The 19,557-nt window shown below is 35.5% G+C and overlaps 1 protein-coding gene across 1 annotated transcript in view; it reads left to right on the top strand.

Annotated features, from left to right (window-relative positions):
- Positions 1-19,557, top strand: part of LOC145667142 (uncharacterized) — a 629,144-nt gene that overhangs the window by 101,639 nt on the left and 507,948 nt on the right. The window lies entirely within an intron of this gene.

Below are 19,557 nucleotides of genomic sequence, written 5' to 3'. Positions count from 1 at the left end.
TGAAATAATTTACTAATCTTATCAGCGTTCCATTTGCTGAACTTATTCACTAATCTTATCAGCATTCCATTTGCTGAACTTATTTACTAATCTTATCAGCATTCCATTTGGTGAAATAATATACTAATCTTATCAGCGTTCCATTTGCTGAACTTATTCACTAATCTTATCAGTGTTGCATTTGGTGAAATAATTTACTAATCTTATCAGCGTTCCATTTGCTGAACTTATTCACTAATCTTATCAGCATTCCATTTGCTGAACTTATTTACTAATCTTATCAGCGTTCCATTTGCTGAACTTATTCACTAATCTTATCAGCATTCCATTTGCTGAACTTATTTACTAATCTTATCAGCATTCCATTTGGTGAAATAATTTACTATTCTTATCAGCGTTCCATTTGCTGAACTTATTCACTAATCTTATCAGTGTTGCATTTGGTGAAATAATTTACTAATCTTATCAGCATTCCATTTGATGAACTTATTTACTAATCTTATCAGCATTCCATTTGGTGAAATAATTTACTAATCTTATCAGCGTTCCATTTGCTGAACTTATTCACTAATCTTATCAGCTTTGCATTTGGTGAAATAATTTACTAATCTTATCAGAGTTCCATTTGCTGAACTTATTTACTAATCTTATCAGCATTCCATTTGCTGAACTTATTTACTAATCTTATCAGCATTCCATTTGGTGAAATAATTTACTAATCTTATCAGCGTTCCATTTGCTGAACTTATTCACTAATCTTATCAGCATTCCATTTGGTGAAATAATTTACTAATCTTATCAGCGTTCCATTTGCTGAACTTATTCACTAATCTTATCAGCGTTGCATTTGGTGAAATAATTTACTAATCTTATCAGAGTTCCATTTGCTGAACTTATTTACTAATCTTATCAGCATTCCATTTGCTGAACTTATTTACTAATCTTATCAGCATTCCATTTGGTGAAATAATTTACTAATCTTATCAGCGTTCCATTTGCTGCACTTATTCACTAATCTTATCAGCATTCCATTTGCTGAACTTATTTACTAATCTTATCAGCATTCCATTTGGTGAAATAATTTACTAATCTTATCAGCGTTCCATTTGCTGAACTTATTCACTAATCTTATCAGTGTTGCATTTGGTGAAATAATTTACTAATCTTATCAGCGTTCCATTTGCTGAACTTATTCACTAATCTTATCAGCGTTGCATTTGGTGAAATAATTTACTAATCTTATCAGAGTTCCATTTGATGAACTTATTTACTAATCTTATCAGCATTCCATTTGCTGAACTTATTTACTAATCTTATCAGCATTCCATTTGGTGAAATAATTTACTAATCTTATCAGCGTTCCATTTGCTGAACTTATTCACTAATCTTATCAGCATTCCATTTGGTGAAATAATTTACTAATCTTATCAGCGTTCCATTTGCTGAACTTATTCACTAATCTTATCAGCATTCCATTTGCTGAACTTATTTACTAATCTTATCAGCATTCCATTTGGTGAAATAATTTACTATTCTTATCAGCGTTCCATTTGCTGAACTTATTCACTAATCTTATCAGTGTTGCATTTGGTGAAATAATTTACTAATCTTATCAGCATTCCATTTGATGAACTTATTTACTAATCTTATCAGCATTCCATTTGGTGAAATAATTTACTAATCTTATCAGCGTTCCATTTGCTGAACTTATTCACTAATCTTATCAGCATTCCATTTGCTGAACTTATTTACTAATCTTATCAGCATTCCATTTGGTGAAATAATTTACTAATCTTATCAGCATTCCATTTGCTGAACTTATTCACTAATCTTATCAGCATTCCATTTGGTGAAATAATTTACTAATCTTATCAGCGTTCCATTTGCTGAACTTATTCACTAATCTTATCAGCGTTGCATTTGGTGAAATAATTTACTAATCTTATCAGAGTTCCATTTGATGAACTTATTTACTAATCTTATCAGCATTCCATTTGGTGAAATAATTTACTAATCTTATCAGCGTTCCATTTGCTGAACTTATTCACTAATCTTATCAGCGTTGCATTTGCTGAACTTATTTACTAATCTTATCAGCGTTCCATTTGCTGAATTTATTTTCAAATACTAATTTTAACGAGGCTATACTAGACGTGGAGATACAGCCTAAACATTCTAAGGAGTTTGCTTTTTTAGGATAACTATTTTATACAGGGCAAGTGTAAATAATGAACCCGATTTCAGAAATTTATTATAAACATATGTTACTATGAGATATGCGCTTCAAAAGATTTACTTTCAGAATTCAGCTTTCACGCAGTGTTTCTACTTTCTACCGCTAGGAGTCAGCAGGGAGCATGAACTGAATTGCTAATATTGACTACAACATGCTAGAAAAAAGTTTGTCAGAAGATAGACTATCGCATTGATGTGTGCCGTGATAGATTAAAACCTATTGGAGTGATCCTAATAACATTACAATCTTATAAGGCCTACTAGCGTGATCCTAATAACATTACAATCTTATAAGGCCTACTAGCGTAATCCTAATAACATTACAATCTTATAAGGCCTACTAGCGTGATCCTAGTAACATTACAACCTTATAAGGCCTACTAGCGTGATCCTAATAACATTACAATCTTATAAGGCCTACTAGCTGATCCTAATAACATTACAATCTTATAAGGCCTACTAGCGTGATCCTAATAACATTACAATCTTATAAGGCCTACTAGCGTGATCCTAATAACATTACAATTTTATAAGGTCTACTAGCGTGATTCTAATAAGATTACAATTTTATAAGGCTTACTAGCGTGATCCTAATAACATTACAATCTTATAAGGCGTACTAGCGTGATCCTAATAACATTACAATCTTATAACGCTTACTAGCATGATCCTAATAACATTGCAGTCTTATAAGGCATACTAACGTGATTCTAATAACATTACAATCTTGTAAGGCATACTGGTCTGATCCTAATAACAGACAATCTTATACGGCCTCCTAGAGGGATCCTAATAACCTTACAATCTTGTAAGGCCTAATAGTGTGATTCTAATGATATTACAATGTTATAAGGCCCCCTAAAGTTGTCCTAATAATATTGGAATCTTGTAAGGCCTAGTAGCATGATTCTCATAACATTACAATCTTATAGAGCTCACTAGTGGAATCTTAATAACTTATGCATACTAGTATTGTGAGAGTTGTTGATTACATGTTTGTGTATAAAATCCAAACAAATACTAAGTGATTGTTTCTCAGCTTCCCTGAATGGAGAACCACAGTTATAAGGACTCGTTTTCATTATGTGTACAGTAGGAGTGTTACGGGTGACAATACTAGGGCTCAGCGATTTGTCATTATAAAGGGAAAAGTGTAACTTTCATGGGGAAGAAGGGAGATAAATGCCAGCATTTCTATTCTCCTATAATTTTTTTTTCGTAATCTTCACCACAGGTTCATCAGTGAAAATGTGAAATATTAAATTATTTCTGTAATAAGAATTATTCAATTTTTTTACATTCAGAATACGTAACTATCTTCTTTCTTGCTGGTATAGAGGTTAGCACTTGATCCGGGGTTCGAATCTTGTTGAACATATTACGGAACACATACCACTTTAAACTGGAACTTCATATCACGTACTTCGTAGGTGCAGAAAAGGGACGCTTAATTCCAACAAATAACAACAACAATACGTAAATAGGTGCGAATAAACCAGTTTTTGATGTGATATCGGTTCAGTGATTAAACATTTAGAGTTTGTGAATCGAACCTAGTGATCTGATGAGATGATAAATCTAGAATAAGATAATGGATTCTGAATAGTTACACATTCTAATAATAGTAATAACAAAAAAGTAGCAGAATTCACATGTATACCACGTGAAGCAGTTTGGTTCGTATTTTCTGAATACTGAAATTTTATGTGATAGTAAATTTTTACCACTTCCAATTTTAGTAGAGAGATTAGAGTGGAGATAGTGTATACAGAGAAAGTCAAAATGATGGACCCGATTTCAGAAATCTATTGTGTGAAATCTAATAAAAATATGTTATTGTGAGACATGTGTTAAGAAAGGTGAACTATTAAAGTTTTCTTCAAACATATCACGCTAGTAGGCCCCACAAGATTGTACTGTTATTAGGATCAGACCAGTATGTCTTACAAGATTGTAATGTTATTAGGATCATCCTAGTATGCTTTTTGAAGTTGTAATGTTATTAGAATCATGCTAGTAAGTCTTATAAGATTGTAATATTATTAGAATCATGTTAATGGACCGTACAAGATTGTAATGTTATTAGGATCACACTAGAAGGCCTTGTAAGACTGTAATGCTATTAGAATCACGCTAATGGGTCTTACAAATTTGTAATGTTATTAGGATCATGTTAATGGGCCGTATAAAATTATAATGCTATTAGGATCACACTAGTAGGCCTGATAAGATTGTACTATTATTAGGATCACGCTAGAAGCCCTTATAAGATTATAATGTTGACGCTACTGCAGGGTGACCAACAGTCCCGTAAAACGGGATTGTCCTGTTTTTTCACTACAATTCCCGGTGTCCCAGAAAAATTTCCCGGGACGCCAAAATGTCCCGTATTTACGTACTTAGGTACAAAAAACTTCCTAATCTAAAATTTCCTAATTTATATTATTATTTTCTAAACTACATGATCATATTTGAATATGTCTAATTACTGAGCAACGTCATTACAACGTTTGCGATATTGGATGTGGTGGCTGCGTTGTTTATCTTGCTAGGCCTCTCCCTTCGCAGACGACAGTGCAAGGGGCTGAAAGCCTTATGAAAACAAACTGTTTTTACTCTCTGTTTCGGGCGGTGGAAGACTGAGGCGCTGTCATCAGTACAGTATAGTGTTCCCGTGATTTAACTAAGATGTAACACACTGTCATTTACGAAAGGGAAACAAAGTATAGAACTATAAAACTGAAAGTAAAAAGAAAACTAGTTGTAAGTGAAATAATGTTTAGAAGTAAGAAAAAGAAACTAAAGGGAGTTGGACTCTGATGTTGAGAGTAGTTTGTTATAAATTCTGCCGATGACCGATTTTGTTGATTGACAGATATTGATGAATGTTTCATATATTTTTTTGTTAACTTGTTCACCTCAACCATAGGTTGGTGGGCAACATGGATATTTAAAACTTTCCTTTCGCTTCGGAGAGCTAATGTTTTCAAAATTTCATTTTTTGTTAGTTGCTGATTGTTACTTGTTATTTTATTAATTCCACAACCTTTTCAATATGTTGTAAAAGGAAAAAGTGTAAATTTGCCCTTTTTATGAGAGATACAGAGAGAGGGGGGAGAACGGAGAGGCAAAAATATACGGAGTGGAGCAACCTATCCAAAAGTAAAAAGTTGCCCCGTTTTTTCTAGTTGATGATTTGGTCACCCTACGCTACTGGACCTTATAATATTGTAATGTTATTAGCATCATGCTAATGGATCTTACAAGATTGTAACGTTAGTTCGTTCGTTCATCCATTATTTTGCAAGAGTAAACAATATTAAAGATCTATCTTTGATTCAAATATGAAAATCCTATGAAATTCAGACTAAATGTGGTAGGGAATATATTTAGTTCTAACCCTGATATAAAATCCATATAATAAACTAAACATATAAACGTAGCACATATTAAATGCATTTTCATAATTTTCTTATCAGAGAACAAGCTACAATTAGTTTTTCTTCTGTGCACTTCGATATTTTGCATGATTATTTATTTATTTACTTATCACTTTTGTTTGCAATTAATGTAAAATATAATATTTCCTGTATTTAATTACGAATAATTACATGCGCTTGTATAGAGACACCTGTAGTTCAAAATGGAAAACCCTTAATGGACAAAATTTATTATTGATTCCAGGCTCTTGTTAACATCGTGTGGATATACTATGTAAATACATATAAATCCGTTTCCTGTTTTCAAGTAGTTCATTCTTTTAATAAAAATTAGTCGTAAAATTGACTAAAGTAATCCTTACCACGGAAATAATAAGGATTCTGCATAAGTTGACGGAAAGTTTTGTCATAACAATCTCTTTGTTTACCGTAGATTTGAAACTCATCAAGACTTTGTGAAATCGATATTGTGAGCGAAGCAATACCTGAATTGTTTTAATCTGAAGACTTAACAAAGGTTTTAGTAACCAAGCGAACGAGAGATGACTCACTGATTACATCAACAAACCTTCAAAGAACATGTCTAAAAAGTAAACACCTTCCAAAGACAAATCAATCCCAAAAATTGAGATTTTGTACAGAAACGTGCTTGGACAATTACAAAAGTGTGATGTAAAATATTTCTGGATTGCGGTGAATAAAAATAGCTGATTTTCGTACCGTCTGCCGTTTTCGTGTATTTAAGTTTGAATTTACGGAATATTGCTCTAAGGTAAAAAATTAATATTTCTATACCTTTGATTTACAACATTGTCAGGTTTATAGATTGCACTGTAGATGCACAGACTTTGTAATAAAACATGGTAAACGAGAATTGTTCCTATGATGTCAGGGGCGTACCCACGGAGTCTCCAGGGGTTACGGAACCCCCGAAACTTTATAACTCGACATACTTTTGTACACTTTCGTAACAAAACTATACGTGTTTAGCAGAAAGACTAAAGATTTGACCTTGCTCATCATCTGTACTATTTCTTTTCTGATAAAAACGGAAACGGAAAGGAATTGAAATATTTAAGGTTAATGTCCAACGATTATGCTCCTTTAGGCTAAGGGAGAAGATGATTAAGGCAAGTGAATGATGATGAAAGAATTGGTGGAATGAGAAAATGGGAGGAAAGGGGAGTACTTGGAGAAAACTCCACGAACATGATGTTGCCCACCACAAACGTACTTGGCCAGAGATCGAACCAAGGTCCGAACACACCAGAGGTAAGCGGTGAACCACTGAACCACCGTGCCTGATTTTATCACTTTTCGTGAGAATACAGTTCAGTACTTAAAAATTTCTTATCTCTGTCTTTTTCTTCTGTAGAATAGCACATGTTCGATAAACATAGTGTCTTACATTATTGACGCCCCCCCCAAAAAAAACCTTGGACCCCTCTCAGCAAAAATTTCTGGGAGCGCGCGCGTGTATGACGTACAGATATATATATATATATATATATATATATATATATATATATATATATATATATATATATATATATATATATATATATATATATACAGGGTGTTTCAAAACAAGACCAACAACGTTTGGGAGGTGGCTTCTGACACTAAGATAAGACAAAAAGTATAGACCAACTTGGGTGCACAAATGATTCCTTTAGCTTGAGTCGTACCCACCCCTAGGAACTAGTATGTGTCCTATCCAAATATCCATGTTTCAGAATCCTGCGGTACTTCTGCAACAATTTTTATAGAGATAGTTGGTGAGTACTTCAAATGATATGCCCGTAACTAAACTGCCTTTATAAAAATTGTTGCAGAAGTACTGCAGGATTCTGAAACATGTTTAAAGAGAAATTACTTAGTCACATGCTAGGGTATTTAGTGAATCGAATTATTTCAAATTCTATACCAGCCAAGAAAATAAATTTTTATAGCGTTGAAAATTATATTGTTCGTTGCGAATAATTCACATTTTTTATTCAGCTCGGACAGATCGCTTATTTGTTTAACCTATGTACTGTAGATTTAAAATATACACTGTTACGTAGATATTGTATTTGTCTTCCCCTAATACTGACAAACATTTAAAAGAGACATAGAAGTAACACACTATTTCTCTTCTAATTCTAATACTGACATGCATTTAAAAGTGCCATAGAAATAACACACTATTTCTATTCTAATACGACACACGTTTAAAAATGACATAGAAATAGTGCGATATTTCTCTTCTAATACTGACACATGTTTAAAATGACATATAAGTAATACGCTATTTCTCTTCTAATACATACACACATTTAAAAGTGACATAGAAGTAACAAGCTATTTCTCTTCTAATATTGATACACGTTTAAAAGTAACATAGAAGTAACACGCTATTTCTCTTCTAATACTGACACACATTTAAAAGTAACATAGAAATAACATGCTGTTTCATTTCTAATAATGACACACGTTTAAAAATGATATAGAAGTAACACGCTATTTCTCTTTTAATACTGACACACATTTAAAAGTGACATAGAAATAACACGCTGTTTCACTTCTAACTGATACACGTTTAAAAATGACATAGAAGTAACGCGATTTTTCTCTTCTAATACTGACATATTTTAAAAAGTAATATAGAAGTAACGCGTTATTTCTATTCTAATGTTGACACACGTTTAAAAGTGACATAGAAATAACACGCTGTTTCACTTCTAACTGATACACGTTTAAAAATGACATAGACGTAACGCGATATTTCTTTCTTAATACTGACATATTTTTAAAAGTAACATAGAAGTAACACACTATTTGTCTTCTAATACTGACACACATTTAATATTGACATAGAAGTAACGTGCGATTTGTCTTCTAATACTGACACACGTTTAAAAGTGACGGAAATAACACCCTATTTCTTTTCTAATACTGACACATTTCAAAATGACATAGTAGTAATACGCATACTACATCTGAAAACATTCATGATTCCAAGTAATAAGGATGCGAATAACTATTTTTACAACCAAGTTGGAAGAATTGATTGTTCAAACATCCTACTAATGGAACGATTCTATTTTTATTATAAGTAGGGAAAAGTTGTCGGTGTGTGTCTTGTTATCATTTGAAACATGTTACCAGAAAGCGATCTCCGCTGTTTGCTTGCATCTCGCAGTTCTTTGTTGCGATTCAATGCGGTCGATCACTCGATTAAATGAAAAGGCGTGCGGTGTCTTCTCTAGATGTATCTAGTTCTCGCTCACACATACACTCACAAATAAAACACCTGTATCGCTTTATTTCTCTTCCCCCTCTCTCCGAATGGCGCTGAGCGTTCCTTTCGCTGTTAACACATTAAAGGAGAAAAAAACGCCTGTTTGTTGAGCTTCGTACGAACTCGGAAGTAACGAGGCGTGATACGCATGGAAAATACCAGAAAATGCTTCACTTCCTTTCCTTTCTCGATGGAGTCTGTGTTCGATCAACAGTTTCGAAGCGTATTATCTGTGATAGACACACCGAATGATAAAATCCAATTGGGCATCTTTAACAAAGCGAAAAACGAAACCTCAAATTCGTAACCTCAATGAGAAACAGAGACTGTGTCATCAGGTTATTTACCCTGAGTCAGCATTTCTTCAAATTCCGTCTCTACCGTACGGTGGCTGGCATTCTAACCATTGGCGCATCCAGAATTGAGCGGGGAGAGGAAGGGAGAAGATTGAACTATACTATATGTGCGTCATGTCTTTTTGGTGTATTATATGGTGTCAGTCAGTAGCATTTAAAATACCGGGTGTCTCTGTAAAACCGACTTGGCCCGACAGTATGCTTTATTACAAGTTAGATTTCCCGCGGTTTGCTATCACTGATAATTTCAGATTTTCTCCGTGGCCCCGCGTAGCGTAGTCGCTAACGCTCTCATCTTCGGTGCGAGCGGTCATGGGTCCTGGGTGGGGGCACTCAGTCGAAAAAGTGTTAAATTTCTTTTAGGCTAGACATCCTGAATGGGGTTTTCCTGAATTTTCCTCATTCACACCAGGCAAATGAAGGGGTCGTACCTAACATACAGATCCCAGGCCGCTTTCTTCTTTTCCTTTCCCCGGATAGTGTGCTCGCCGAGAGACATTTCTTATGCGTGATAGATAACACGTCGAAAGCCCAGAAATCTAAATCCTAAATCAGATTTTCTCCTGGAAGTATTTCAATAAGTGAAAAAATTGGAATTACAAAAATGCTGAAAATCCACATTATACACATTATATGATATATGGTCTCGTAAGGGAATTCCCCTCCCCCGAAATCATCCTTGGTTGCTATGGTCGCTGTATTTGCGCCACGAATAATTCAATCTTGTGACAAAAGTGCAAGTTAGTAGTAACATGCAATTGTTGACTTTCTCTGGTTGTCTTCAACAATACTGCATTCAGTGAAACAGCGTTGTATTGTTGTGGAACACAAGGATCATTCAGATAGCTTTGCAAATGATGTCCTCATTTGTTAAACAACAATGGGTATTGGATTTTAATTAACACAGCTAGATTCAGTTAACTTTTACCTCTGAAAACATCTATTAATGCCACAGTCTGAATCAGGCAGGCTTGTGGGTTCTGTCTAATTAGTTACAATAGCTGGTGGTTAAATATTGACTTTTCTAAGGAGAATGTTCGATTTACACACGTTATAAGCAGTCTAAAACTAGAATCCACGAGGACTCCAAAGCAATTTGTGAGATCCAATGCAGAGGCGTAAATAAGGCACCCGCAGACCCCGCATTGGAGGAAATCGTGAAGTGGGACGTAGAGAAGGGGCCCCACTTGACGCTGTCTGTGGGGAGGCCCAGTTTACGCCACTGACCCAATGTATTCCTTTGACATGATCCGCAGAAGAATTCGATCATTTAAACAGGGAATAGAGAGTGTTCGAAAGATGATCCTGGCTCTGATCAACTTCTGGAAGACGATGAGACAGACACTCATACAAAAACTATATCACCGTAGTCTAGTCTAGTTATTAGAGCGTTGGATTAATGTCCGCGTGATCCTGAGTTCTATTCCTGGTCGGTGATTCCCAATTTTCGCCGTCCACCCAGGGTCGTGAGGCAAACTGGGGAGCCACGTGAATAAAAGACTTGACGAACACTAGTTCTAGAACATTATTGATGCACCTGTTAGAGACGTGTTCCCGCTAAGTTGGACGTAGTTCCGCCAGTCGCTAGCGGATGGCGCTGCAGCAGGCTTAGGGTCACAAATTGGGCCGTTACTTCAATTGTGTTTTTCATGTGTATCATTATACTATATCAGTGTGGAAATGTTGAAGTTGCCATTAGAGATGTGAGATTTAATCAAGGATGCTACAAATAGAGGATCTGCCCATATGTATCTTCATCCTATTAAATCGATGAAGCCAAAAAACAACCGAGCATAGACACGTCTGATTGGCTACTCTCGTTTCCGCCATCATCTGATTGGCTACTTTCGTTTCCGCCATGATTGTTGGCTCAAAACATTGCGATCCTATTAGGCGGAGTGGGCAGAGTAGGGGTGGTGAAACTGTGACGTATGGCTTCAAGATTTTGTTGTAAGGGCAGATCCTCTGTTTTATAAGATCCTTGGATTTAATACAGTGATGCGCCACGACGATTTGAATATGATGAAGGTCTGTATAAAATGAGTTCCTCATTCCCTTACTCGTGAAGAGCACTAACCAAGATAATTATAACTTTTTTTTTTAAAAAAAAAGTACCTACTACGCAGGTAACCATTTCAGTTCTAATTGATGTACTACAGTTTCACTTGTGATGGCTCTTTTAAGAGATGCACTGAAGCCCTTTCTTTGCTAACAGGAGGGGGGACTGAAACAGAAAACCAAAAGAAATTGGAAAGAACTTTCTCTCAACTTGGAACTAACGAGGTGCCGAAGAAAGTAAAAGTGAAAAGAAGAAAGGTGAAAGGAAACAAAGAGATAACTAGAAGCTGAAATAAAAGAAGCCACTTCCGGGAGATTCTTTTTTTCTTTCTCTCTCTCTGTTAGCGATCGATCTCCCTGATAACCACCTTCAATCTGCCGTCTACTCATTCACCTTCATCTAAGTTTCTTTTTTTTTCAAGCTTTCAGAAAATGGAGTTCTTTCGTTACTTTTTTTTTTAAAAAAAGGAAAAACTTTGCTTTCATCTGAATACGTTCTTTTAAGTTGTAAGAAAAATTTTATTATAATGAACATCTTTCATTTCTGTATAGAATTATTATAACCAATACTACTATACTTGTTCCGCTCTTGTTTGTACATTGTAGGTTAAAACTGCTTGTTAATAAAATATAATTGTTTACAATTTTTTAATTTGCCCTCGGCGATAAACGTAATTAATCATGGCATGGAAGTGCTCTCTCGTCAGGTCCATTTTTCATCACGACATCTCACTTCAAACTGGTGCCCTACAACGACAATGATTCCGAGTTTCACATGGTTTTGTATTTAGAGTGAACAAAGATGACAGATTATAACTGCAACAAAATCTAACAGATTACGTTGTTCCCAGGCCGGTAGCCAGCCCCAAAATGTAGGGGGGCCGGTAGAAGTTAAGGGATTCCGATCCAACCATATTATAGTTCATTGCAGCTTACCGTGAAAATTTTAGGAGGGCCAGCACAAATTTAGGGGGACTCGGCCAAGGGCGCCGATCCTAAGGGGTCGGGCCCCAACAAAGCTCATGTGGGCCCCCCGCTTGTATTTATGAATATACAATATTTGGCATAATTTAAATGCAATTTGTCTTAAAATCCTCATGTATATATACCTTCTGCATCTAAATGCCCCCTCTAAATTTACAGATAAATCGGCGCCCTTGGGCCCGGGCCCCTAGACCCCTTGGATACGGGCCTGGTTGTTCCCTATATGTGATTCTCGAAATTTTCAGTGCAATCCTCCTAAGTGGTCTTCTGTCACTAACAGATTACTTTCCGCAAATGGAGAAACTAACACCCTTTTAGTGTTCAACTTAGCAACTCATCTTAACGTAGGTAGTTTAGCTTTAGTACTATTCATCAATTCTAGTCTTTATACCCTTCCACTTTTTACTTCCACTATGTCCGTTGAATACAATTTCTTCTGAAACAATGTCTTGATCAGTTTCTTTTCACTTTTTAAATTACATCTAATACTGTTCCTTTTCTGCTTTAGCTTCACCTGAAAGGTTTTTTTTTTTTTTTTTTTTATTTTCTTCTTTCTCTCCATAATCACATTTGCGGTTCCGAAGTCAGTTTTTCAATGTGTGAACATTTTTCTTCACTATAGCTCCTCTACTCATTTGGGTAATTCAATTTTAAAAATATCCATTTCCATACTACGTATTCTTGAAAAACAAATACGGCGATGGCTTTTTCATGCCTTTAAGCGCTTTGGAATGCAGTTTTTTTTTTTCTAAATCGATATTCCAATGGTTTCTATCGCAAGTACGCCTAAACATTTCAATGTGAGGATTGCCTATACATTAACGTACGAAGGCGTTTTGAAAAGTTTCCGAAACTTGAGCAACTTTAAGAACTAATAGAAAGAAAAGAATGGTGTTATTTTTCAACATAATCTATCTGCACTTCAGTACACTTTTCATATCTTTTGATTAACACTATAACCCCATGAAAAGAAAACGAACTCTTGTCTGGTTTTAAATGGCTTAAAACGGCGTTTATCAGCTCATTGTCGTCCGGTTTTTTGCTCTCGAAAATCTTTCTACAGATTCGAGATAGCTTGGTGTTAAATCTGAGCTATAAGTTGGATGCTGAATATCTTCGATGCCACAGTCTTTCATTGCAGCCTTGGCAGCAACGGGCGTGTGCATTGGAGCATTGTCATGCAGTATACTAATACCGCGAAAATGACAACTCAGCTTTGTTAGAAGAACTGATTGAAATAATTGTCTTTAACGAACTGATGCAGCAAGACGTATAAACTGGTGCATTATTTCTTCCATAGATGTCACTATCCATGAATGGTTTATAACCAGTCGGGTGATAGTTTAGTGTCAAACCTAAAACTTTCGGAAATACCCTCGTATAAGAGGCACGTGCGGTGTTCTAACAACGCAAGCCCGCTACAGAAAACGGCAAAAGTAAAAGTACCCTGAAGAAGGCCCCAATTGAAACATACGGAGTAACTAACACAAGAGACAAGGAAGAAAATAAGAAAGAAATGGAAAACTGGCTGAGGGAAAAGAAGGATGGAAAGCTACGTCCAACCAATCAAACGACCCGCCCAACCCGACCCGACCCGACCTCGTGCCTACAAAACATAGATCACTTCGGGCTCGAGTCCAGTTAGCGGCCGTAAATTTTTAAATATACGACCATATTTCTTGGCTTTCCGGGTCTAACTTTGTAAATATACTGTACAACGGTATTTATCGGATCATCTTGGAGAACTTTTAAAGTACATCTAAACTTGTAACTTGAGACGCGTACACTAAAACTCTAATTATCATTGTGCAATTGAGAATAAAGCTAATTGTGTTGTGGAGAGAAAAACTAAAAGTGACAGAAATAAACATGCTTAGCTTATCTGTGAGTGAAAGTTAGAGCAGCCAAAGTGCGGATTCCATTCCTTTTCTTCCCAGCAATCGGTGATGACTGCTTTCAGGACAATCTGGGTGAGCCTAGTACACATCCATTTGCTTAAGAATTTGCAAAACATTCACATTTTGTTTTAAATATTTGAAGCATTCAAGTTCCCATTTCATGAGAATTTATGTAAATGAAATGAAATGAAATATTTAAGTTAATGTCCCACAACTATGCACCGAAGCTAAAGGAGACGGAATTTATATAAATGACCATTTTCTTTAGATAATTCGTATCGTTAGTAAGTGTAAAACGATAACATTCATTTCGTTACTCTCTCTGAATCATGTAAGCTTTTAAAATGCACAATCAAATGCACAATCTCTAATTGCTGAAAATAAAGATACAATTTTTCGTTAATTATTAAGTTTATGAAATTCGGACTTATTTCGGGCTCATTTCATTGTCACAATCGGACAATATGTGAGACACAAATTTTATCAGACATTTGCAACAATGTTTAAGAACACGAAACACGGTCACTCAGTTATATTAACCATTATCAGTATTCATGACTCTTGACGATTTGTGCAATAAATTACGGAAGTACTTCAGTAATATATCTGACTTAGTAGTGCCATCTAGGTAGCATTGTAAGGAGCACACTGTTTTTCGTTATGGATGTGGTCTCTCCAAATGTAAATCGGCAAAAAAAAAAAAGTAAAATTTTTGTGAAAATCATTTCGTCGCCATATGTTTCCAACCAGGGGCGGATCCAGGGGTGTGACCTGGGCGATCGCCCCCCAGGAGGGGAGGAAACGTTCTTATTTTATATATAAATAAAACCTATTCCAGACTTTGAAGCTCTTAAAACTAGCAGTAAGTAGGAATGTTACAACCCACTGCCCCCCCAGAAGTTCGTCCTTGATCCACCCCTGTTTCCAACACTGTCCTTAAAACTGTACTGTGTTCTCCGACTACAAGACGCTTCAACGCGTTTTTCCACTTTCGTAAACGTTTTTAAAGGACATTTTAAATCTGTTTCGCAGTATTTGACTAAATTACTTTTGTGATATGGTTTTCACACACTTTTCGCCACCTCTATACTTCTTCAGAAATTCTGTTCTGGATACGATACTACCATATAGTAATCTGTATATGTCACTGTTTCAAATTGTACAAGGAAATTGTTACATTTAACAGCGTTAACATTCAAGTTACTTCTCCCATCTATCCACTAAACATTTAAGATAGTAAATACTCTTTCAACATCCTCAACAGGTGTGTTCCAAAATTTTAGATTTTTTTTAACTTCATGCCGTAAGGTGACATAACATAATAATCTAGACTGTATATGATGCATTTTATCTTTTACCAGGAAGCCTTTGGTAATAAGTTAAAACAAATTCATGACCCTTGAGTTCGATTTATCTAGGTATGTCAATAGTACAATACCTAAACTGTGTCTCAATGTTGTCCACTTTAAGAAAAGGTGTGTCGCAATGTTGTGCGTTTTAAGTAAAGTGTGTCACAATGAATTAGACTCACACACAAGCATTTGCTTATGTGAGCCATTTTCTATCTTTTTTTTTTCTTTGCATAAGAAATACAAAAATTTTGCAATATAGAAATAAGTGCATTGAATTAATCTGCCCGACACCGGAAGATAAAGACATGACTTCTGAAAGTCTGAAGTCCTGCCATCTCTGAATACCGTGTACGTTAAACTCTATTAATAAAGGGACTCTAGGAAGTCCGATTTCCTTTGGAGAAGTAATAGCACTTACAAGTAGGAAATTTGACTTGTTAAATTCTGTAGCATTTAATTTTTCCTTATACTTTTATTTTATTCCATTAATATTTTGTATATTGCTATTTTTATAATTTAGTATGTTTACGTATTTTTATGTATATTCTTTAATATATTGGATACTTCAAATATATTATATTTTCTTCTTTCTTTAAATAATAAATTAAATAAAAATGTTGTGCGTGTTCAGTAAATTGTGTCGCAATGTTGTAGTCTTTAAGTAAAGTGTCGCAACGTTGTGCGCTTTAAGTAAAGTGTGTCGCAATGTGCACTTTAAGGAAAGGTGTCGCAACGTTGTGCGTTTTAAGTAAAGTGTGTCGTAATGTTGTGCGTTTTAAGTAAAGTGTGTCGCAACGTGCGCTTTAAGTAAAGTGTGTCGTAATGTGCGCTCTAAGAAAAGGTGTGTCGTAACGTTGTGCGTTTTAAGAAAAGGTGTGTCGCAACGTTGTGCGTTTTAAGTAAAGTGTGTCGCAATGTTGCGTGCGTTCACTAAATGTGTAACAATATTGTGCAGGTTCAGTAAAATATGTCGTCAGTAGAGATTTAAAAACTGCTTTTCTTGGAGAGAGGGTTTCCACGTAAAAAAATACTTTTTTTGGGGGGGGGGACGGAATTTTTGTTTTTGAGTTTTTAATCACTTTCTTGTTCAAGTACCACTTTTGTTTCCCTGTAACGGATTCTACAGTTAAGAAAGTGCGTTTACAACATGCAGTACTTGTAAATCCTATGTCCAGGCTGTTTCTCTGGGTAATTTTCCAAACTGGCATTGCAGTTGTTGCCAACCAGTGCACGTTATGTAACCATTATATCAAACATGTCATTTTGGTTGCCTAACCACCTTATCAAGCACCTGGAATCTATAAATCTTGATATATGTTTTTTTTCTGTTTGTCTAAATTCAATCTGACAGGAAAAAAAAGCTACCACAAACCAAGAAAAAGATGCAAAATGATTTTAGAAATCTTGCTTGGATTTCATTCTCTATCCGGGTAACATTTTATTCTGAGCATCAGAGACACAAATTTACAGGATTAAAGCTATAAATTGCTATTTTGGGTATAATGTTAGTTTATTATCCACAAATTCCTTCTTTTAGGCTTCTAAACTATGCTATACATAGGGTGGAAATCTTACATTGCTTGAAGATATTACTTTGCGAAGAAACGCGAGGTAAATTATTATAATATGATAACTATTTTATCCCTTTTGGTCATTCACTTGATTTTTCCAATGAAAATCTAATGACAGTATACGCATATGCTACGATTTCAACCGAACTTATCCGATCTGGATCAATCTTGGTATGGTGGTAGACCTTGAGCTACTATTTGAGTGTGTGAAAAATCAAGGACAGTATATACATATTGTACGACTTCAACCGAACTTATCCAATTGGGATCAATTCTTTCTATGGTGGTAGATCTCGAGCTGCTATATAAGTATGTGAAAAATCAAGGACAGTATACACATACCGTACGACTTCAATTGAACTTATGAAATGTGAATCAATATTACCATGATGGGAGGCCTTGAGCTGCTATATGACCGCATAGGATAATTATGGGGTACAGTCATCTAGCTTCTTAGTTATGCACAATCAATGATCTAAATCAATTCATTGGGGATAATAAAACAATAATAAATTCTGTTTGAATAGCAATTAAAGGCAGCCTTGGAGAAGAATGAAATAAATAAAGGATTAAAAAAAAAAAAAAAGACTATCCGTATTTCACTTGTAATTTAAAGTACGTCATTTGATTTAGTAGCGACAAATCCTATAAGTTTAATGCTTTTCGCAATTTAAGCATATCGAATTTTCCAGTAGATAGGGCAACATGGAAACAGCAGTGTATGCTGTGTTTTCTAACCACAAGGATAAAAAGAAAGAACAAGGAGACAATTTGTGTCTGAACTTTCGCAAACTTCTGTATTTTTCCTTTTCTCATATATTTTTCTTGGTTTCTATCGGCGACCACAAGAATAAGTTGAAACTGTTTTTTTTCTTTCTTGGCCGTAAGGGAAGAGAGAGGGAGAGAGAGAGAGAGAAGTGGGCGAGGGTTTGAGGGAAAAAAATAAAAAGAAGATCGGAGATCGCGTCAATTCGTTTGCTTTCAATGTTGATTCCAATTCAGAGCACATCGTCCACTGAGTTCTGTGCTGATTGGTTGCTGGCATTCGGAACGACGTGTAATGGCCGAAAAGGGAAATAACCTACATCACTAACTTCTACATTGGACTTATGGTCAGCCCAAAGGGGAACAGAAATTCATATCTAAAAATGAAGTCAAAACTTTCTCTGTGTAAGAAAGACATTTGTAAACTTTTTCATTCAGTAATTTTTACTTTAATAGGGTATTAAAAATGGATTACCGTGTTTACTCGCGTAATAGTCGAACTTTTTGTACCCATTTTTTAATGTGAAAATTAGGGATGCGCACGAGACAAGATTTGAGGTTGTCTCGTCTCGAAAATGTGCTGTAAAAGTGATGTCTCGACTCGAAAAATGTATTCTTCTCTATTGGAAGAACTGTGTCTCGGCTCGAATTTTGTCAGGAAAATTCTGTCTCGACTCGTCTCGTGTGTATCCCTAGTGAAAATCCAACTGCGACTATCACGTGAGGAAAGCTTCCATTCAATTATCGCTATGATCGAAACAATTTCGAATTTTGATACATACAACATTTCGTCAACATAAAATGGAGGGTGGAAGCAGCTTACTTGGTCTCTGTTGACAGGTAGGTCACGATATTACGCATCAGTAAACAAGAAAAATTCTTTTCCTCAGAATCGCGCAAGATAAACAATTTCGAAGGAAGTCTCGTTCACAAACACAAAAATCCCGTAGACTGACTTTTATGCGGGGAAAAGTTTTGGCGAATATTTTTACTTTCTACTTAAGGTACGACTATTATGGGAAGGCGACTATTACGCGAGTAAGCATGGTAATACTACATTTTGGTATTTGTAAAGAACAATTACTTTTATTTTAGAGTGCTAATCCGTAGCTTAATGGCTAGTGAGCTTTCTTTCAGTATGCGTCCAAGAAGAGAGAGACTTCCGTTGGGCATCCAAAGAATGTCAATTCCAGATATCGGGATGTCAATGAGTTGCCCTATTTGTGTGGACCTCTTGTGAACCTCCTGTGAAACTGTTAAACCATTTCCGGGTGGTTCTTTCAGGAATAGTGCTCTATCCATACACTGTCATATTTATCTGGATGCCTCTACTGCACTAGAAGCTTTATTGAACATGTCGAAGATACTTCATACTTCGGACCCTGGAAAACAAGAATTAATTATCCCCAGAAAAACACAAATAGCGCTACAGATTACTGATAACCTAACTACAATTTATTATATTCCACAAATAAACGGCGCGAATTGATCAACCAAATATCTTCATTATCCTTAAAGTTAATATTGCGAGTGTCCCGGGACAGATATATGGACACTCAAAGGATGTCCTGCCCTCTCCGCTTATCTAGTGGCTACCGCGCAAACCTTTTGTGTA

The sequence above is a fragment of the Thermobia domestica genome, chromosome 12, assembly GCF_964235325.1.
Source record: "Thermobia domestica chromosome 12, izTheDome1.hap1.1, whole genome shotgun sequence".
Classification (NCBI taxonomy): domain Eukaryota; kingdom Metazoa; phylum Arthropoda; class Insecta; order Zygentoma; family Lepismatidae; genus Thermobia; species Thermobia domestica.
This window is presented reverse-complemented; position numbering and strand designations above follow the sequence as displayed.